At 41.6% G+C, this 18,438-nt stretch overlaps 1 protein-coding gene across 2 annotated transcripts in view; it reads right to left on the minus strand.

The window, feature by feature from the left end:
• LGR4 (leucine rich repeat containing G protein-coupled receptor 4) overlaps nt 1-18,438 on the minus strand; it is a 97,323-nt gene that overhangs the window by 46,003 nt on the left and 32,882 nt on the right. The gene's annotated exons all lie outside the window — the stretch shown is intronic.

Below are 18,438 nucleotides of genomic sequence, written 5' to 3' on the forward strand. Positions count from 1 at the left end.
ATAAATTACGTCCCATCATTTATAACATACCCAGATCCTGGGTTTTCACCCTTTAAGTATTCTTGGAAAAAAATGTCTCCAAAGACCTACAATGAGTGAGCCGGTGTGGCTTTTCATTGCTCTGGTGTTCAAAGTGCTGTACCTGATAAAAATAAACAAATGAACACCCAGAACTTGATAAAAGAGATCTGCAGGTATGGGTGGCTTCTTAAGCCACTGTCAGGGATAATAAAACAGGTCCTAACTGTACCCCAGTCGTATTTTCTGCAAAACCTATAAAAGTCCTCCAGGTAATAGCTGTAAGTAGATTTCATTTTTAGCCTATGAACAGATGCAGGCTGCAAACAAGTGCATACATGACAGGTATGCGGTCCATTTCCAGTTTTTCCTTAAAGAGACAGCAGCAAGGAGGGTACTCACTCGACGATATCACTTGACAATTAACTAGTGCAAGCAGCTGAAAAAAATTCTTTATTAACCATTTCCTTCTTCCCTGGCAGCTGCCTTTTGAACTGGCTTTCTCCTTCCACACTCTACTTAATCTGGACACTGTAAAAGGCAGCTGAAGGCAGCCTCACCAGGGACAGCCCCCGCAGGCTCTGGGTTGCCTGCCTTACCCAGATGCCTCTGCCTCTTATTTGCTGTTAAATTCTCTGGCTCAGCCCACAGGTCTCTCCTTTCTAGAAACCACCATGAAAATTCACATGTGTGACTTTCCCACAACTGGATTAGACATAATAGTCTAAGGAGGTGGAAGAGACATCAAGCACACAAAAACCAGCCGACAACAATACCACTGTTCTTTTCACTACTTTGGTCAGGTAAAAATCTCCTTTAAAGGACACCTTGAGTATCAAGGTAGGTGAGTCCCTTCTCCCCATCTTTCCTCTCACGAACATTTCGAAACGGTACTTGCATCTCTTCTTACTAGCCCTTCCCAAGGCAGGTTTGGAAAACTTCTTGGCTTGGGAATAATAAGAATGGCAGTTGCAAAAACAGCAGTAGCAGCTAACATGTTGAGAATACTGATCATGGGATAAGACTGCATATCAAATCTCACTTTACGATTGGGGAAACCAAGGCTTACTGGGGCAAAGTAACCTCCCTGAGGCCACCAACGAGTGGTGTAACAGGACATGTGAGCTCCACAGTTCAAGATCTTAACTCCAAACTCTGAGTCTTCTAAAATATCATTTGAATCCTGCTACTTTGCTCCAGTAAGTAGTTAAGACATAAAGCAAACCCTGAGTCCCACCAAGGTTAAAAAGAGGGAGGGATACTGCCTCCAAGACCTTGGCACAATCATCAATGAATCTCAGGAAGAGCGCTTCTGATTGATGATTTAAAAAAAGAACTATAGGGTTTCCCTGGTGGCGCAGTGGTTGAGAGTCCGCCTGCCGATGCAGGGGACACAGGTACGTGCCCCGGTCCGGGAGGATCCCACGTGCCGCGGAGCAGCTGGGCCCGTGAGCCATGGCCACTGAGCCTGCGCGTCCGGAGCCTGTGCTCCGCAACGGGAGAGGCCACAACAGTGAGACGCCCGCGTACCGCAAAAAAAATAAAAAAATAAAAGAACTATAAATAGCTTTAGCCATTGAAGAAACAAAGTTCTGAAAATTCTCTGGAGACAAATCCCAAGACCATACGGATTCACATGCATTCCAAAATTGTCTATCATTAAAAACAACTCAAATTCTACTAAAGATAACTTACAAGAAAAACAAAATTAATATACTTTTCAAGGAATTATTATTTTTAAATGTAGGCCCTGATACTAATTTAATCAGCTATCATTATCCCTGGAGAAGGGGGAGGGGGAACCCTTCATTTTTCATAAACACTGGAGCAATGTGCGAGAGAAATAGCACCCAAATAGGGGTCAGATGGAATATTGTTTCATCCTGGGCCTCAGTTTGCTCATCTGTAAAATGGGGGAGTTGAACTGATTGATTGGGGGTCTTCCTGGCCTGACATTATATACTTCTGTGATTCACTTTTTTTTTTTTTTGGTAGTTTTCATGGAGGGGCTCATCCTCCCTGATGAAGATATATGAGGTTCAATTGATGGAAAAGGCATGTTTCTGAAAAATTTACCACAACGCAAAATTTAAAGACTACTAGTTTGCCATTATAAAACTACTGAGTCACTCCCACTGGAGCACATTTGCCCTTAACGAATAAATTCACTCTTAAGAATACAACAAAACTTTTACTCACGTTGAAAAGTAAAATAATAATGAGTAAGCAGTGATTCTGTAAAACATCACACAATTTTGGTGTTCTTTAGTCATTCCAATAAAAGGAGAATGGACAACTATAATTTATTACTTTACAAAAGGAGGCACTCCATACTGTTTCCTCTTAAGTTTGGCACACCTGAATTCAGGTGAGTATCACAGCAACAGAAAAACTGACTGACTGCCTCATCAGAAAAGACACATGATTATGAGAGAATTTATACCACACTCTTCCCTGCATTCCAGTTTTTAAAAATGCGTACATCTATATAACTGTCTCATTTTTCCCCCCTCAGAGTAACAAGACATAACAGGTAGCTTTGCTGTGAGCTATAAATGCAATTAGTGGGACTCCATATTTACAAACTAATAAGTGTTAAACACGTGGTGAGGTTTTGTTTCAAAACTTCAGGTTCAGAAACAACACTTGTTTCCAAATTGATCTGAATTTCACAGACTCAGAGTTCTATCTTTCTAGGTATTTTCCATCATATTTTCTAGGCCTCAGTTACAAAGCATTTGTGAATAAGGAAGAGAAAAAAGTAAATAAATAAAAGAAAGGGAGGGGGGACCTGGAAGATGTTATCTCCAGAGAAACTCTGGAAACATGTAGTTACAGAGTATAAGGTGGGTGGGTACTCATTTAAAATAATGAGGACTAATGGTGATAAACAACCTACAGACAGCCTTAAGAGTATATTCCAGACCTGACATCACCAATACTGGCAAGAGAGCTTGAGGCTGGAAAGGATGCTGGGGGTGATGAGTTAACTGTAACCATTTACAAATGGAAGTCCTAAGCCAATAATTACAAATATATTGGGCTCATCTGCCTATAAATTACTAAAATACATAAGTAAAAAAGTGGTATATATAGAAAATTTTCAGCTAGAAGGTAACACCTCTAGGTCAGTGCCTTGACATTCATTATGAGCAACACAATCTTGCCAGGAATATCTGTAACTAAACCCAGAGATCTACCATCCTGCGTTCCTACAACGAAAATAAGTGTACCATGGAAAACAAAATAATCTTACAAGGTCAGAGCACCACCAACTCATAAACACCTCTGAAGAGTAATTTCAAGAGAACTGACGGCTTTACTTGAAGCCAGCCCAGCATGGATGGAAGGGTGCAGGCTTGGGAGACAAAGGCTTACCTATCGATTCACCAGCACTAGCTCTGTGATCTTGGGCAAGCTGTTCACCTTTTCTGATTCCTAGCTTCTTCATTTGGATAAATGGAGGAAGTAGTAACTAAACCTTGTAGAATGCTGTGAAGAGCAGAAGATCAGATTCATCACATAAGAAGCTAAATAAATAATAGGTGTTATTTCATCATCCTCCGTGTTCTGGCTGCTCCTGGAAGCTGTGTGAATCTGGTGGACAGAGAGCCAGCAGGCCAAGAATCTCAGCGCCTTTGGTGGCCTTCCTTCCCAGAGAAGAAACCACTTTTACACAAGGGAAACACTAAATGGTGCAGAAGGTCTAGAACCTGGAGTCGTTCCTAACTACAAAACTGGATTCTAAACTCCAGAACTCCAGGAGTCCAAGCTGTTAAGATAGAAGAGCTCTTTGAGATCAAGTACTTTGTTTTAAAAGAAAAATGTTGAAGCCCAGTTGTTAACGGAGAAGGGAGGGAGGGAGGAAATTACATTCTTATAGGAAATTGTTAGAAGGACAGGAAAGACAAGAGCCATTTTCAGAAAGATCAGGAGGACGTCCAGCAGGGTAAGTGATGAAGCAGGGCACAGAACCTAGAGCTTTTGCTTAGTAGGGGGGGAAAGCCTGAATGTATCTTTTCTATACATACTGGTTCCCTAACAGATTTCTTTATAGTGGGGCCTTTCAACGTACACCAACTGGTACAGGGCACACGCCTGCATATAACACCCAATGCAATATTCCCCAATTTTTACAACAAAGATCAAAAATGCAAAAGCACATCACCCCACGAGGAAAATAAAGGTGAATGCTCCAACACCAGCAGTCACTGATTTCAAAATTAACAGTGAAATGGCGCAACTGTTTAGTTCAAACTGCTAAATCTCCCCAGTGCTTACACTCTCATCTTTTTTTTCCCTCATAAAATTCATTAATATTAAAGTATCTACAGAGTAGAGAGGAACATCATGTTTCAACAAGGTACCTTGTAAAATGCTCCCAAAGCGAGCCTAACCTGTTTGCTGTTGGCCCAGCGTGTACCACCGTGGACTCTGCCACCACATGCTTGCTGGTCTGGGCCTTTTGCCATGGAATTATTTAATTTTAATATACTGTGATTGACCCACGTTATCTAACTTTGAATAAGCCTTCCTATTTGTGTTAGATAAAACTACACTGCTGCTGCCATAATGTTAATAGTAAGTCAAATATTACCCAGCAGTCTGAGAAGTTGATAAATTATGTTTAATAAATTACAAACAGGTTCTAGAGAAAACATCATTCTCTAATATATTCTCCAGAAAGTGGTGGTGATGTCCTTAGACTCAACAGACACATGCTGATAATGATTAAGAACTAATACTATTCCAATGACTTTTCTAGGGTCTTGTCATCCACCAAAAATTTTCAGGCCGCTCTCCAATTAACAGATGTCTATTGTCTGAACAAAAACAAAAAACTAAAACTAAATTTGAAAAATAGCCTGGGTAGAACACATTGGAAGGGAATGTCTCTCTCACGCACAAGTAGTATAGATAACACATACACCACCAAAGGTCTAGACAAAGCTTATATAGAGTTTAATTTCTTTTCTGACAGGGTTCCATATCTTTGGGCAAGTGATCTCTTTTGCTCCCTACTTTTATAATAACAAAGCAACCTATGTTCACTGTTTTCAAAGAATTGAAATACAGGGAAAAGCATCCACAATATCAATACCCAGAAATAACCACTGTCCTATTTCATGGGTGTCATTCCAGGTTCTTTTTCTCTGGATGGTATGTATTTTTGCCAACATGAAATGCTATCGTTCTGAACGTATGTATCTCTTGATGCCTAAGATTCTTCATTTGCAAAATGGAAAAAAAATTCTCTGAAAATATATTTTAATGAAAGCATAAGTACTTAATATATCTCAATGCTATTTTGGGCAGGCCATACATCATGGGAGGGGAACTTCACACCTGGAAATCACCGTGCCAAAAGGAAAAGAGGTTAGTTAAGTCTCTTTTCCAGAGACAAGGAGATATACTGTCACCCATTTAACAAATATGTACAAAGCACCCAATTATCCACATGGGTGCAAGGCACTGTGCTAGGATGGTGAAGTTTTATATCAAAAGATATATTCACAGTTCTCTTTTTTACTCTTTTAATTAAAATCCATCACTCCACTCTATTCTTAACTTATTACTGCTTGAGACATTGTTGCAATATGTAATTAAGTTTAACCTTTCTAAAATGCATTCTTGCATTCTGGAAGCAATAAGAACAGCTACATATGTGTAAAGATACTGCTCTTTAGTTACACTGCAGAAATGGGGCCAAAATGGTGTGGATGCCATTTTAGTCAGCTTTTGCTCTAGAGATATTTTTCTGGCCTTAACGTGTTTTTGCACTGCTAGAATCCAACTAGATGGCATGATGGACACCCTTCTGATGCCATGTGAAATATCTCTACTCTTATTTTAGGCAGCAGGATAAATTGGCTCCATACTATCTGGCATCTTCCCTGGTGTTTCAAGCACAAAGGCTCAGTGCTTCCCAGCGGACAGATCTAACACTTGATTCTCCAAGCCTTGCAATCCTTAAGAGGAGAACCGCTACAACAACCATACTGTCACTTAATAGATAAATGTTAATCACTGCCAAGAAAAGTTACCACCTTGTAAAGTCATTATCTGTTTAAGGTATTTGAATGTCCTAGTATATAGTCTTCAAATCTTAAAAAATAATAAAAATACAGTAAAAAGTTTTGGCTACAGGAGATATAGAGAAGAATGTTTAATTCATTTTATGATCTTCTACTTTCATGGATTAAAACCCCTGTTTTAGAACCTTTTAGCATTCTTCCACTAAAGACTTCCAAAGCTCTATTGACACTGTTATGAAAATGAAAAAATACAAAACAAACTGGAAAAAAACATTCACAAAACACTATGGGATAAAAGATTTGTATCTATAACACAGAAAGAACACTCAAAACTCAGTAAGAAAATAAACCTGATTTTTAAATGGACAAAAATATTTGAATAGGCGCTTCACCCAAGAAGATCACACAAATGGCAAAAAGCACATAAAAAGATGTTCAACATTAGTCATTAGGGAAATGCAAATCAAATCACAAGGAGATAGCACTCAGCTATCAGAATGGCTAAAAAAAAAAACCTGACAATAACAAGTGCCAGTGAGGATACAGAAGAACGGGAACTCTCATACACTGCTAGCGGTACAACCATTCTGGAAAACAGTCCTGCAGTTTCTTATAAAATTAAACATATACTTATGACTATGACCCAGCAATGCTAAGTATAAATGGATGGGTTAGGAGAAAGGTCGGCTACAAAGGGAAAGTTTGGCCCACAGGAAATGCTCTGTATATCTTGATTTTGACTGGTGGTTACATGATTGTATACCTTTATCAAAACTCTTAGAACTGTATACTAAAAGTATGTATTTTACTGTACATATCAATAAGTTAAACATCAATTCTTGTGTTGGCCTTTTATAAATAAGTATATATATGATACTACCTCTTCACATTTCTCCCACAGGAAAAAATAATTCATCCTGTGGCTAGAAATCCTCTTTTCCAGGACTTGCCCAAAACCAAATAACGTGATGCACAGCACTGGCTTGGCTTCAGAGTCAGGAAACCTGCAGGTTTTTTGCGTTTTGTTTTGTTGCCTTTTTTGTTGTTTTTTGCTTGTTTTTCCAGCCTCTGCTATCCACTTGCAGGACACTGGGCCAAGCCTCTTCGTTCTCTCTTTACTGAGCACCTATTAGGTTTGCAACTGACTGTATGCTCGGTCCCAGGTAGATAAAGACAAAGAAGACAGAGTGTTTATCCTAAGGGCGCTCTGCAATAACAAAGCAGTAAGTACTGTGATCCGCGTGGCAGAGTGAGGGAAGATGGTCAACCTAACGTGGGACCAGAGACTTCCAAAGGCAGGGCGGTGGTACCAAGTTGGAAAGGGCAGATATTACTTTATAGAGAGCTGCTATTTCAATCTCTGATCTCACTCGTTATGTCGGCACTATTTCCCAACAGAGATGCAATTGGCTTTTGTGCAGGACAGTTCTTCGTTATGCAAGACAGTCTTGTCTTGCCTAGCTCACTATTGGGTGCTTGGTATCCCTGGTGCCCTGGTGCACTAATTAGTGCAACCAAAAACATTCCCCAAACGCTTCCAACCTTCCCGCAGGAAGCTGGCAGCACAGAGAGGGATGTGAAATCTATTCAGTGGGTGACAAACGGCATCTTATAAAAAGAAATATAAGGAATGGTTAATATCAAAGTTAAGCACATCACACAGAAAAAGAATAAATATTGTTTCATGACAATTATTTACATTTCATATATATATATTGGGTCATGATGTAAAACATAGTCATCACTGGATTCATAGGAAAAAAAAAAATTGAAAGCCTCTGAATCAGATAACTTGTTTGTTTGGGTAGAGGGTGCCTTCCAGGCAGTGGGAATATCATGTTAAATGAGATAAAACCAGAGTGGTCAAGGAGATAAAACTACACAGGAATTGGAGTATTCTAAGCACAATGGATATAACTGGCAAGAGAAGCTACCAAGGCAAGCAGAAAGTATGTCCCCAAAGGCCTTTGTGTATGACCTCTAGAAATCATAACTTTATTCTAAAAGCATGGAAAGCTGCCAGAGGAAGTTTAAGCATGTCACGTTTGCTGCAGAAAGATCATTTTAGCAGCCATCTACTGCCATGGGATGAAAGGAAAGGAAGTTATTAGGAAGAACAAATCCCAGCTCCTCCGGAACTCAACCTCCTCTACTGAAAAATATTCTGAACTTGCTAACTTCGAAGGTCCTTCCCAAATCTATCATTATGGCTCCTACTTTGGCATTCCTGCTCCTGCATATTTCGTGCATAATTAGTAGAAAATAAGAAACCCTGCGATTCACTTTTTTCCTATACGTGCAGGCACATTTGCTTGTGTTAGCAAGTGTGTGAGTGAGGACTTAAACATACCCCCTTCAGAATTACAAGGGTTCAGCAATTAAGAAAGATGCATGACTTCATTTCCAAAGGTAATATTTTATGCTGTAATTGTTTATGGTCTCAGTGAAGCAATACAGCCTAGGAGACACTGAAGGTTGTGTTCTTCAAGGAGATGTTAACCCAACAAGGTAGAAAAGAGAGAGAGCAAAACACCAATGTGTAAACCTCACACCCCCACGAAAGGCAGGTGTCACTTAAATTACACATCCTCAAAAGGGTAACTTAAAAAATAAAGCTAGGGCTTCCCTGCTGGTGCAGTGGTTGAGAGTCCGCCTGCCAATGCAGGGGACACGGGTTTGTGCCCTGGTCTGGGAAGGTCCCACATGCCGTGGAGCGGCTGGGCCCATGAGCCACGGCCACTGAGCCTGCGCGTCCGGAGCCTGTGCTCCACAACGGGAGAGGCCACAACAGTGAGAGGCCCGCGTACTGCAAAAAATAAAAAAATAAATAAATAAATAAAGCTAGTTAGGCTAATTCAATAGTATTTTCTAATACTGAAAGAAGTTCCACTTGTTTTCGGGGCTTTTTTGTTTTTTGTCTTTTTAAACAGAGCCTGTTTTCAAGTGTGAGATGTGTTCTAAAGAGGAAAATATAAAATACTCTAAATCCGGAGCACTGTTTACTAAATGGCAAAGAACAATGAATACCAAAGACAAAAAGAACATTCCTTTCTATAGTTTGATCGAGGACCCCTAGCATCTGGCATCACATGGAACAGACAAGGGTTAAATGATAATATTCCTTGTTTTCTCGCTACTGAACGGGTGTTCTCAGGCATTCTTTGGGTGTTAACAGCTGTTCTGGTAACCCTAACGATGACAAAACAGTGCTCATTACCAGCCAAGACACACAGACAGAATGCAATTTCAATAGTCCATTTAACATCAACAAGAAGGATTGTAAGGATTGTCGTCTGGGCTGATTGGAAACACTCAGTTACTTCATCCTAGCAGACAAAATACACTATTCACAAAGAAATCAATCCCACAGCATTTATTATGGTAAATATTCTAATTAACTAAACGGTTGATGTTTTATTATAGCTACACTTATTAACACCACTGATAGGAAAACATTACTTCATGGTCCTTGCCTTCAAACATGCACACCCACCCACAAAAACTGCTGTTCAGACGCTCATTTTTTTAAACTTCAGCTCACAACCAATTAATGGGCAGTGAAATCATTTTAATGGGTCATAGCCAACTTTTTTTTTCAATTGAAATAAGAAGGAACAGAGAATAAAATAGAAAAAATCAGAATACATCAAATGTAATAAAGGTAAGTATTGTCTCACGAAATTTTGTTCCTGCACTCGTGGGCTTCTGTCTTCCTGATGGCAAAGTCGCAAGTTCATATATATCGTGTAGTTTTAAGTTCATGTATATTGTCTGTGTAATATAGCAAGATCCATGAGTTCAAGGACTTGGGTATTCAAGCCAAATCTTTTTATTCCTCCTGCCAAATGGATTCAAAACTCCAGCTGCTTCCCCAGCACCACCAGGTTGGCAGAATGGATTTAGTAACCTTTAAAGTACTTCCTTCAAGTACACTCCAGTACTTTCATATTTTAGTGACATTGGTTTTCTAAAACTGACAGTAGCAATATGAGAGAATGTCACAGTGAGCTACCCTGAACTTTCTTTATTAAAAAGAGAGAGAGAGAGGGAGGGAGGGAGGGAGAGGAAGAGACATACAGGCACACATTTAAAAGACTTTATTACAGTATTACTTTTCAACTGTTTCAACAGAACTGTGGATAAATCAGCTGAGTTAGCTAAATTTCTACTTGGCTACCCTGGGCTCTATCGAGATTTCTAGAAATATATGATAACAGCATGACAAATTTCCACTTACATAAAATGCATAAAATGTTTATAAATAACCTGACAAAACCATCCTTCAATATGTAGTGATTTAAAGGTTAAAAACAAAAAAGACCCCCCCACCAAAAAATCTACACTCCAGTAAATCCTTTCTAATGCCCCAAATCCAAAAGAGGCCTCCCAATAAACACTGTTTGCACATCCAATAATCATCCCAGGCAAGAGGAGCTTCAATTTCCAAGACACTGAGGCACTGACCTCATTATGTTGAGGCAAGAGGAAAATTCCGAATGATGAGGCAGTCTATACCCTGAAGACCAGCTGCCAACCGTCAAGGCCTGAACCCAGGGGCAGACTCTGGGGTTTCACCATCCCTGTAATGCAGGCTTTGTGGGGCGATTGCTTCCCTTCAAGCCAGGAGGCATGCAATACACACACACCACACACACCTTCCCCCTTCTCCGCTCTGGTGGCCATTTTTTAAAAGGCTTGTAAAGTGTATTCTATCCATAGAGGAATGACTCAAAATTGTAACTGGGATGACAATCATTTCTGTTGACTATTAGACAACAGACATTGATAATGCCAGTTGATAAAAAGTCATTCAAGATACTCCCTTGGGAATGACTTACAACTCATTAAAGTCAATATAGAAGCAGCTAGGCAATCAAATCTGAGTTGATCCTGGATCTTTGGGAGCAAAGATTCTCAAGTCTGGTTTTCTCATACTTCTGCACAGCTCTATTTGTGATAAGTCTTCACGTTCTAAGAAGTTCAGGTCACAAAGCACTTCACTTTCCTTTTAATTTTTGCAATCATTATGGGTCATATGGTCCTTTGTTTTTTACCCTGGACAGAAAACAATAGGCTACCCTGAAATCTGTTTAATAAAAAGAAAGAGAGAGACACACATACACACTAGAACTCCAAAACACAATACTCTGTAATGACCTATATGGGAAAATTACTATATGGGAAAAGAATCTAAAAAAGAGTAGATACATGTATACATATAGCTGATTCAGTTTGTTGTACACCTGAAACTCACACAACATTGTAAATCAACTATACTCCAATAAAAAATTAAAAAATAAAGGCACAATGGATAGTTAAAAAAAAAAAAAGTTATTGCTTTAGAGTGTCCATCCAGGAAAACCTCTCAATTCCTCAGCTGACTTGATGTTTTGTTGAAGCAGTTTTGTTATTAAATTGGAAGCCAAGAAGAAATAATGTCTTAGAAAATAAATTCCTATAAGGAGGAGGATCTTTAATCCCCCCAACCTCCAGTGAAACCAGGTACACACTTCCGATCCATTTGTGCGTGGGTGCATGCACGCGCACACACACGCGCGCGCACACACACACACACACACACACACACACTCTCCCTCTTTCCCCCCCACCCGCTCCCATAAAGAGCTTAACCACAATTAAAGAATGTTGCAGATTAGGAGGCCAATTCAGATACCAATAAGGAGGATGACAACTCACTCCAGTCTGCCTTGGACAATCCCAGTTTACATCTATTGTCTCAGCATAATTATTATTATTATTTGTGTGTGTGTGTGTGTGTGGCCTCTCCCGTTGCGGAGCACAGGCTCCGGACGCGCAGGCTCAGCAGCCATGGCTCACGGGCCCAGCCGCTCCGCGGCACGTGGGATCCTCCCGGACCGGGGACGAACCCGCGCCCCCCGCATCGGCAGGCGGACTCTCAACCACTGCGCCACCAGGGAAGCCCTCAACATAATTATTAATAGTCCTCCTTTTCACTTTCAAAGGGGTGGTCATTTGGATGATAAATTAAATCATCATCCCACTAACAGCTATAGATATGACTGAATAGTGTTGAAGGAGTTATGAAGGGAAGAAGTGGAAATCTTGGTTTGGATTACCTTGGGGAGGGCTTAAATAAAAGGCTAATTCCTCATCCGTATAATATTATGATGATAATAATAATATGGAAAACATCTTATGAGCATCTGTAGTGTTTGTAAATATCACTTTGATCAATTTCCTGCTCCTCCACCTAGACCTTCTGTTCCATTAGGGCAGGGTCTGTGTTTTGCTCACGAATGTACCCCAAGCCTCTAGCTCAATGTGTGGCCACAGTTTAATGAATGACATGCCAGACACTACATTAAATGCTTTAACAGTCATGTAACAAGTACTTACTTAGCATTTCCCAAAAAAGAGAAATGTTTAAAAAGGCTTAATTTCCCAACCATCTAAAGATAGTCAAAGGCCTGGCTGCAGGAGAAAAGAAAGGAGAGGCATGTAAAATAGCTTCATCTTGACAACTGACACCTGATCTGCGTCTGGGACAGACATCAAGAACACATTGTTTATGGACAGCAAAGGGCATTAATGACAGATTTCCTCCCAAAGTCTACTGCTATAACCGAGTAATAACCTTACATGCAAACACATTTGGGAAAAAGCAAGAAAGAGAGCAAAGCTTTCATTTCAATACAAGTTCCTGGATTTAAAAATAACTTGGGAGGAATGATGTAAAATTGGATTTCAGTAAAACTAATTTTTCTTCCTCAAAAATTCAAACTACAGGCTTTGTCCTATAAATAGCATCTCAAAGAACCACTGAACTAGAAAGCAGAGTGATTAAAAGTTTCTCCCAGAAGCCTGACCAAGAGCCCTGGGTTTGAACACAGCTCTGCTCGCTCACTGGCTGTATAACCCTGTTATAATCATCCTGTTATAACCCTGTATAACCCTTAATTTCTCTGTGCCTCAGTTTCTTCAAGTGTAAATGGGGATAACACTTCTGACTTCAGAACATCGCTGTGAGGATTAGAGGATGTAACCTCCAGCCAGTGCCCAGCACAGTTACCTAGCCCACAGCAAACACTCAAAGCCAACTATTATTATTTTTATTATTATCATCATCCCCCATCACCATCTAATCTAATCATCTCATTTTAATAATGAGGCAAGAGGCCCAGAGGGGTTAAATATTTAATTAATCAAAGAACCAAGATCAGAATCAAAACGATAAATCCCAGTTCAGGGTTCTTTCTACTACCTTAAACTAGAGCACGTGGCAGTAATATTTTAGCAGTATGCTTTGGGACTGGGGAAAATAACTTCCCCAGAAACGTGTTCAATGGTGCTTAGATTCTGAAGTTAATGGGTAAGAGCTGGCTGAGCCCCTCAACTGTAGCTCAGCTAATGAACAAGTACTACAACCAAAACACGGAAAGAAACAAACCAATGCTACCTGTGCTTAACTCAGTAAATGCATGAAAAGTCTCTTTTTACTCATTAAGGATGTTGGTCCTTGAAGAAGTCTTATGTTTAAAATGAGGCCAAACCGTAAAATGGAATGCTGGACACCTTTAAAAGGTGTTGATGGGGCTTCCCTGGTGGCGCAGTGGTTAAGAGTCCGCCTGCCGATGCAGGGGATGTGGGTTTGTGCCCCGGTCCGGGAAGATCCCACATGCCGCGGAGCGTCTGGGCCCATGAGCCATGGCCGCTGAGCCTGCGCGTCCGGAGCCTGTGCTCCACAGCAGGAGAGGCCACAACAGTGAGAGGCCTGCGTACAGCAAAAAAAAAAAAAAAAAAGGTGTTGATATATTGATGGATTAATATGTTCAGTTTTATGTAAACAACTCACAGCTTTTTTTGTTGTTCAACATATCTTTATTGGCTTGATGATTAAAACATTCCCTCTGATCTTAGGGGGCGGGAAGAAAGGAGCTGTATGCAAACCAGGTAAAAAGGTAGAAGGCAGGGCCTCTGATGCTAAAGGAACAGCATGTGTGAAGGACAGCAAGTAGGCTGGTCTGGCTGGGATGTGGAGTTCACAGGTCAGGGGCAAACCCAGAAGGATAACATAGGCTCAGATTACAGAGCACACTGAATGTCCGTATAATAAAGAACTTGAGGACAGAAACCAGGAGCTATGGAAAATTTTTTAAGGAACATAAAGAAGGCTGCTTTACAAAGAAATTCTGGTGGATGGGCACGACGTTTACCTTCTCTACACCTTTACGACTACCTTGATTGAAATGACACACTGGCACTCTGCTGCTGGCCCACGCTGAATGAGGTCAGAAGCGGCAGCGCCACGAAACGGATTGCTATGGATACTGTAAGAATGAGATGAGGTTATGATTCATGAAGCCACACAGTGTTCCCTTCAGCAGAGCCCTTGGGAAAAACTTCTCTCTGACCTCAGTTCCAAGAAGAGCTGTGTTTCTCCTGCACAGTGTGTCCTTTTTATCTTATAGACAATGTGGAATCACAGAAGTGGATTCTCTCTCCCTCTTCCCATTAGCTACTAAGATTTTCTGAGCCAAAATTGTAACCCCCTCTTTCACAAATGTATATACATTAGATGGGCAGCTTCAGGAATTCCTGTCTTCAGTTGATCTTCTCTGGTCCTAATCTGGGGGCAGGGGATAGTCCCAGTCTTCTAGCCAGTTATTTTGTACTTTATCTTAAGCATTTTGGTAAAAGCTATCTTGAATTCTTTTCTGAATAAGGAGGATCAGACCAGTCCTTTTTGAGCACTCTCTATGTGCCTGGCGCTCAGAAGCCAACAAATGCACAAGCCCATTTGGGTGGTTTTATAAAAGGGTGATCCTGGAAGCGAGAAGGTTGAGAGGGAGAGATACAACAGCACAACGGCCAGAGAGGAAAAGGAAGAAAAGAGCCCCCTCAGAGGCAGAACCAGCAGAACGTAGTGATTAGAGGCTGGGGAAAAGGTAAAGTTGAACCTCGAAGATGACACCGTGGTTTTTTGCCCACAGATCTGGGAGGGGGATGCTGCCATCAGTTAGGGACATGACAGGAGGGCAGAGTGTGTTGGCTCTGTCAGGTCATGAGTCGTTATGTGTTGGATGGTAAAAAATGCCAGCCCAGAATTGAGGCACAATGTCAGGGAGGGGTAAAGTCACGGGAGAATGAAAACTACAGAGTGGGTGGCATCGCCCAGAGAGGACATGCAGAAATAGAAAGAAAATGGCTGAGAAACAAAGGTTTAGAAATAACTCAATTGGAGGAACAGAAAGAGGAAGGGAATGATCAGGAAAGGGAGGGAAGAATCTGAAGGAAAAGCTTCTCAGAGATCAAGTAAATACACTGTCCAATGCCACCACGTAATCAGGAAATAGATTAGCCACAGGATTTGGTAATTAGATCACTTGTCAATAGGTTTATCAGAGCATGAATCTCATAAACACTAACCATGACTAGAATTTTTTCTTTCTTATTTTGGCTCTGGGAATAGAACAAAGAAAGGGAGAGAATTTCCTGAGGTAACTGGGCAAGATTTAAAAGAGAAAAGGAAAAGAAACACAAGGTTTAAAGAGGATGTGTGTAAACATGTGAGAAAGAGACCGCCTGAGGTGGAACTGACTGGGCTAGGATGCTGATAGATGGGAAAGGGCACCTACAATGTGACTATTCCCCCTGCTGGGAAGGAAGGGGCGGGAGGGTGGGCTCCCTCAAGAGCAGGTGGGGCTCCTGGCTGACCACACCTCCCAAGGGTGCGGCGGTGCAGACAGAACCCCAGGTGTCTGTGACTACTTGGCGTCCATTCCTTCATTCTCTAAGTCCAGGAGCACTGATTCCAGCCTCATTCTCACACTGAATGTATTCCTTTCACTCCTACAGCACATCACAACTACATTTTTTTCCCCTAATGTGTTTTCCCAGCTCTTTCTCAGCTACAGTAATTAATTCAAATACACCACCACTTAAGTGCCAATCAAAGCCCCATTGAGATCTAAGAAGAACAATGGTGTGCTTATATGCAGTCTATTAATTTAAATTACCAGCTGAGTCACTACATGCCAACAATTAAGCAATGACACACACACAGATTATACTCTCCATGAATATACTAAACCAGAGATTTCAGAGAATGAGTTGCCTGGATGGCCAAATTTTCCAGATAACTGAGTGAAGGTTTGCCCCTGGGGGCAGCGGGCCGGGCGGGGGTGGGGTGGGGTGGGGTGGGGTGGGGCGGGGCAGGGTACCAGCATCCAAATAACTTTTTTTTAACTTATTTATTATCTCCTTAGAACTCTATTCACTCTCCAACAAGGCCCTACCTGACCTATCCCTGGGTTCCCCCCCAACCTCATCCCAAACCATTCATTCCCCTACCCCCAGCTCACCCAAGCTCCTTTCTGTTTACCACTCTGAGGCGTTTCCCCAGCTCCCCTCCGGGCAGGTTCACGCTCACCTTCTGGTTTCATCTCAAATGTCAACCTTTAGCCCCATGACAGTGGCTTCCAGTTTACTCCCTCACCATCCAGTTTATTTCCTCTTTCTAGCTCTCATCCTTCAAATTATCTTATTTGTTACCTTTTCATTTTTTTAACTAATTAATTTTTGTTTTTAAATTTTTGGCTGCATTGGGCCTTCGTTCTAGCATCATCCGGGAATCTGATAGAGAGGTACAGTCTTGGGTTCTACTCCAGACCTACTAATCAGACACTCTAGGGGTGTTAACAAGCTCTCTGGATGATTTTGATGCACGTGCAAATGTGAGAGCCACTGCAGTACCTTATATTATGCTGCTTCCTTAAGTATTCATGGTCTTCCCCACCAGAAAAGAACATTTACAAGGGCAAAGATCTAGTCTGTCCTGTTCACCACCAATCTTCTAACTCCTAGTCCACGACCTAACACACCGTAGTTACTTTAGGAGATGAGGCATCTCATCCCATAATGAAACTGTGGGCTACTGAACTAAAACTACTCAAACGTTTTGAATGTTTAAACGCCTATCGTTATTCAATACCCCGAAGGCACCGCTAAACTCAGGTACCTTTTTCTTCTGCTTTTCTTACTTCTTGACACTTAGGTCACTATATTTCCCCCCATATTTCTTAGCACTCAGGATAGAATGATTATCTCTTTGTAGAGCTGACAAAACCACGGCAAGGTGACCAATCCTTAGAGCACTCTGGCCACACTGTAGAATCACATCTGTCTCAGGAGGTCAAACACAATTGCTAAACACTGGCTTTGCAGCAAGGCTGCCTGGGTTCAAATCCAGGCTCCACCACGTATTAGCTGTATGAACTTCATCAAATTGGTCAACTTCTGTGCTTCAGCTTCCTCATCTAAAAAATAATGAATAGGGGCTTCCCTGGTGGTGCAGTGGTTAAGAATCCGCCTGCCAATGCAGGGGACACGGGTTCAAGCCCTGGTCTGGGAAGATCCCACATGCCGTGGAGCAACTAAGCTCGTGCGCCACAACTACTGAGCCTGAGCTCTAGAGCCCTCGAGCCACAACTACTGAGCCCGAGTGCCACAACTACTGAGCCCGCGTGCCACAACTACTGAAACCCGAGTGCCTAGAGCCCGTGCTCCGCAGCAAGAGAAGCCACAGCAATGAGAAGCTGCACACTGCAACGAAGAGGCGTCCCCGCTCACCACAACTAGAGAAAGCCGGCATGCAGCAACGAAGACCCAACACAGCCAAAAATAAATAATAAATAAATAAATTTATATAAAAAAAATAATGAATAATGGCACCTACCTCAGAAGGTTGCTGGGAGAAGTAAATAAGGTAACACACGTAAATTGCTGAGATCACTCCCGTCACACAGGAAGTACTCCATACACACTGGCTATGAGACATCACACCCTGCTGGTTACTAGCCCTCAGACTTCGGGTAAATTCTTGGCCATGGTAGTTCAGGACCAAAATAGGGGTCTCTATAGCAGAGCACTGCCACTCTCTAGTAGGCAAACAATTAAAAAAACATTCCACATACCAGGAGCACCGATCCTACTTCAGATGGGCTACCTTTACAGTTCCCTGAATACCTCTCCCACACAGACTCTTCCTCCATACTCTCTCTCCCCAACCCCCATTTTTGACCTTGTGTTCAAAGTGCTCAGAAACAAAACAAGTACAGCCATCCCTTGGTACCCTCTGGGATTGGTTCCAGGACCTGTGGTGGATACCTAAATCCTTGGATGCTCAAGTCCCAGAGTCAGGCGCCTCTGCATCCGCAGATTCAACCAACTGCAATCGTAAACATGGTACATGGTCTGTGGTTGGCTGAATCCATGGATATGGGACCTGTGGATACGGAGGGCCAACTGTATTTGCTTTAAAAATCAGAGATCTTCTGGAAGACAACTGCAATTGACTGCAACTGCACAGAGGTGGTAAAGCAACAAGCAGGGGAGTGCGGGAAAC

This window comes from Delphinus delphis, chromosome 8, assembly GCF_949987515.2.
Source record: "Delphinus delphis chromosome 8, mDelDel1.2, whole genome shotgun sequence".
Taxonomy (NCBI): Eukaryota; Metazoa; Chordata; class Mammalia; order Artiodactyla; family Delphinidae; genus Delphinus; species Delphinus delphis.